The sequence below is a fragment of the Nothoprocta perdicaria genome, unplaced genomic scaffold (genome assembly GCF_003342845.1).
Source record: "Nothoprocta perdicaria isolate Ctin4 unplaced genomic scaffold, notPer1 scaffold_81, whole genome shotgun sequence".
NCBI classification, from domain to species: domain Eukaryota; kingdom Metazoa; phylum Chordata; class Aves; order Tinamiformes; family Tinamidae; genus Nothoprocta; species Nothoprocta perdicaria.
Genome location: NW_020456099.1, coordinates 1,157,946 through 1,162,013, shown reverse-complemented (window position 1 = coordinate 1,162,013; position 4,068 = coordinate 1,157,946). Strand labels below are relative to the sequence as shown.

Sequence of the window (4,068 nt, the reverse complement as noted above, 5' to 3'; positions counted from 1 at the left end):
TTCCTAGAGTGATCAGCTTCTGGTAAGGGCAAAAGCCACTTAAGCAGCTTATGAAGTAGTTTATTGCCTTTCTTCTGTCCCAAAGTCCACATGATTATTGAGGGGGGAAAATGGTAAATATGCAATCAAGTGCTAAATGTGTCATAATAGTGGCTTGGTGGCTTTAAGTGCACTTGCAGGATCACAAGACATACATATATTTTGTAAGATTAGATGTCTGTTGACATAATTTGTGGAGCTACTTCATTTACACAAAGTAGGAAACTGAAATAAAGCCATAACTTAAAGCTACTAATGATAGGTGTCATCTTCATTGGAGAAAATATGTCAAGGTTAAAAGCCACCAAAAGTCAGTTTGTTCTTGTGAGTCTTTTTTTTTTTTTTTTTTTGGGTGGAAACTGTGCACACATGCAATCTCAGCTCTTTGGCAAATGCTCATAATGAGGATATAGATCGCTGAAGCTGTCTGTAGCAAAGTCCATGCTTTTCAATTTTTGACCTCTTTTTTATTTTTATTTTTTACTTTTTTGGATGAGGAAGGAAGATGAAGGCACAGAATGTGGCCAGCTTATGCTTACAAGATAACAGGAATTGCTTCAGCAGCTCTATTGCCTTAGYCCTTTTCTAATATGCAGTGCTTGCATATTAGAAAGTTGGTCAATTTGTCTGTTTAATAAGGTGAACTTTGCTGGGTCATTTCTGTAATTAACGCTCGGACTCACTGCTACATAGCATTGTCTGCAGGCTSTTCAAAATCTGCTTTTCATTGGCTGAAGAAATTAATCTCCCAGCATAGAATACTGTCTCCTTGCTTTGAAAGACAATATAGCCAAAACGTTAGAATTTGTAAGCTGCAGACTTCATCACAAAGAAGCTAAGCAAGAGATTTATTTTTTTAATTTCTAAAAACATGTATAACCAATTCTCTTATCTTGCAGACACTCTCAGTATGGAAGGACCTGTTAAGAGACTGAGCAAAACCATTGCTACAGAATGCAAACAACTGCATCTTCTCCCTGATGGCATTACTGGGAAAATGCAAAAGAGAAACACCAAAATCTAGGATTTACTGCAGTTACACCAGGAACAAGGTGTAAGAACAACCTAGTCACATAAGGCAAAATTAGGAAACTAGGACCTTGTTTAAAGACTAGTGTTTTTGTTATAGTACAGTTAAAGACTAGTGCTGGAATAGTTTCCAGCATCAACAATTCTTATGCAGGTGCAGATTGTGTAAAGAGTAATGAAGCAGTCCCTGAGTAGCAACCTGTGTAGTATAGCACTGAACACATGAAATGGTAAATAAAAGGACGCAGCAGACAGGATAACAGTGCATGCAATTTTATAGACTGTTTTCACAGACTTCACTTTAGCTTTAGTTAGCACTTGCTGTGCCATGCTGCACTAGGTACCAGGAACTTTTTTTTTCCCTAGTTGACAGAAGGTTGRATAGTACTGTTCTTAAACATTTCCTTATATATGTTTCCAAAGTTAATTAAGTTCTTTGTTTCTTTAGGTACTGATTGTCCACTTAGTCAAAAGGGAAYGAGAACTGGCAGTGTTGCCAGGAAGTTTTTGTGAAGAATAAAGCAAGCAATTCACTGGATCAAATACAATGCTCACAAACAAGCACATACTGTGATTAATATACAGTTAATACAGTTAATCCAGCACTATGTAGCAAAYAGAAATTTATAGACACCTAACTCTAGATGTTTAACAGGCTTCTATATATAAAACCTGCATGACATGTTCAGGAGCATTTTTGTAATCAAAAAACATCCTATATATTAGTAGCAGATTTCTTCTTACAATGGCATCATCTGAATGCATCTGAATAAATACAGTTTTCCTAATGTTAGTCTTTCTGATATCTTATGACGTGACATACCAAGGTGTGGGTGCTTACCAGTTATGTTGTTCAGCTAAAGCCAACTGGCAACCAAAGTTTACAGAATCCAAATTCCAACAGTCTTTCTTCTTAGGTAATGTCAGGAGAAGATATATGAGGATTTCCACAGTYGGTTAGCAACTTGTAACGCTTTATAAGCAATGTCACTGGTTCTGAATATGGTTCCAGTGTGTCAGATGCCTTATCATCATCTGCTATGGTTCAACAGTATTTTTAACATAGTTACAATCAACTTAAGTCATTCAGAATCAGAGAGTTATACATTTCTTGCGGTTAATGCAGCCAGCCAGGCTTCTGGGTGGGTAAATTATGGGCATATGGCCACCAGCACAATCTGGAAACATCTCTAAACGCCAATTTTCMTTTCAGGAATATTCCTTATCTTAGATTATAAAGACAAACCATATATGGGGAGAGACAGTTGTCGTGTCCTTTTGGAAGGATCATGCCCTCCTGTGGCAYGAAAGGTATGCATTTATTTTGTATATAATAAATACATTAAAGTATTTAATGATTTAAAGGACAAGTGGGGAAAAAAAGGAATGTAAGTGTTTTGTTGTTCTGTTTCTTTGACCTTATGTATTAGTCTGATAGTTGAGGCTAAATCCATAGTTTCTACTTCGTGTATAAAAAGCAGCTATAAAGTTGGTAGAGGCAGATATAATTGTCACTGAAAGGCACTAGAACATGTAAGCCTCTGCCCTGATATTTTACAGGAAACAGTTTCAGAGGGGATAATATCAACCAGTTCTYTAATTCCAATTCATTTTTTCAGTTTATATATGAGGACATTAAGCTTTATATGGTCATAAAAGAGTAAACAAAACAAAATAAAATGCTATTTAAACAAAATGCTCCATTGCATGTGGTCTCTTGGATGKCAATGCTGCTCAGTGTATATCACATGGGCAGGATTGTGTTTGCCAGGTCAGGATGAGCCACCAAAGGCAGGGAGGAAGAGTGGGAAGGGACGAAAGTCCTTTAAAGCTCACCTTCCTTTAAATTTTACTTGGTGTGACACATTTTTGGAAAAAAATTGTATGTTAATAGTAGTAAATGAGTTAGACTGGAATACCTTGCAATTCTTTCATTATTAAGACCTGTTGAAAGTGAGTGTATGATACAAATCAGAATAGCAGCCTTTGACCTGTGTTTTCCACTCACCGAGCAAAGGTGTTTATGACTAAATAAAGCACAAGACACTGGAAAGTCAGGCTCAGTGTGTTTGCATTTGTTTTCTATCTCTTTTCATCCCAAACTCTTTCCATTTCTATTTGACTAATGACTAGAGCAAGGCTGAAACTAAATGGGAAATCCATCTTCCAAGGAAGCAATTCAGTATATTATTAAAATCAGCTTATTAGAATTGAAAGCTGAGGGTCATTAAACAGAAGCATCTCATAAAGAGGCAGAATGAGAAAGCTTGTCTGTAACACAAGTAGGAATTTGGAGACTTTCCTGTTATTGCCTGTCTTCAATGCACTTTTGGCAGCAGTACTCTCCAGAGATTTTTTTTTTTTTTTCCTTCAATGGTAACAACAGCCATACATGTAATTATAGTAAGAATTTGGGCTGAATCCCTGGCTATGCAGACAGTGGAAAATGTGTATGCAAATTCAGACATAAAGCTGGTGCTGTTGAAAATTAGACTAACCTGTTTTTCTCTGTTCCAGTGCTTCTATGGCTGCAGAGAGGTGAAATACAATACAAACGTTTCTGCTGTGCCCATGAGATCCTGCTGCCTGGAGATCATGTCGGGCCCAGTTTGGAGGACTATTGCACTATGGTAGGCTCGCTTGACACAACTGTTTGGCAGGGAGATTTCAAACACCCCTGTGCTCTTTGCTCATGCACATTATAAAGTAAATAAAACATCAGTTAATATCCAGGAAAAAAATAGAGCAATATAGGCTGCAATCTACATTCAATAACATCAAATCTGTGCTCTGCTGGATTTCCTAGCAGTAAAAGTTTGATGTGTACTGGCGTGAGCACAAGACTGCATTTTTATCAAATTAGCCAGAGCATATGTTAGTGTTTATTCAGACTTCATGCCAGCTTTCTGTCAGTTGCAGGAGGATAAATCCTACCTGATCCAGCATAAAGTTAGAGTGATACAAACAAAAAATATCTCATCTGATAGGAACTCTCCTGGT

At 37.2% G+C, this 4,068-nt stretch overlaps 1 long non-coding RNA gene across 1 annotated transcript in view; it reads left to right on the top strand.

The window, feature by feature from the left end:
• The window catches only part of LOC112958178, a 5,976-nt gene extending 2,297 nt beyond the window's left edge, over nucleotides 1–3,679 (top strand). The window contains exons 2-4 of the long non-coding RNA XR_003251369.1: nucleotides 939–1,091; nucleotides 2,282–2,379; nucleotides 3,586–3,679. This is a non-coding gene — a long non-coding RNA (uncharacterized LOC112958178). The remainder of the gene's footprint in view (nucleotides 1–938; nucleotides 1,092–2,281; nucleotides 2,380–3,585) is intronic.
• The last annotated feature ends 389 nt before the right edge of the window (nucleotides 3,680–4,068 follow it).